Consider the following 207-nt stretch of genomic DNA (forward strand, 5'->3'; position numbering starts at 1 on the left):
CGTGTTGTGGAATATTTTACGAGTTCATTGTCTTTTCAATGCTGTGTAACAGTCCATTGTGTGACTTACCATATTTTTTTTTATCCATTCATTTGTCAATGGTCACTTGGGTTGCTTCCATCTCTTTGCTATTGGGAATAATGCAGCCATAAATGTGGGTGTGCATACATCTATTTGAGTCATGGCTCTGTTTCTTTTTTTTTTTTT

Source organism: Elephantulus edwardii, unplaced genomic scaffold (assembly GCF_000299155.1).
Source record: "Elephantulus edwardii isolate Elephantulus edwardi_28Jun2011 unplaced genomic scaffold, EleEdw1.0 scaffold00004, whole genome shotgun sequence".
Taxonomy (NCBI): Eukaryota; Metazoa; Chordata; class Mammalia; order Macroscelidea; family Macroscelididae; genus Elephantulus; species Elephantulus edwardii.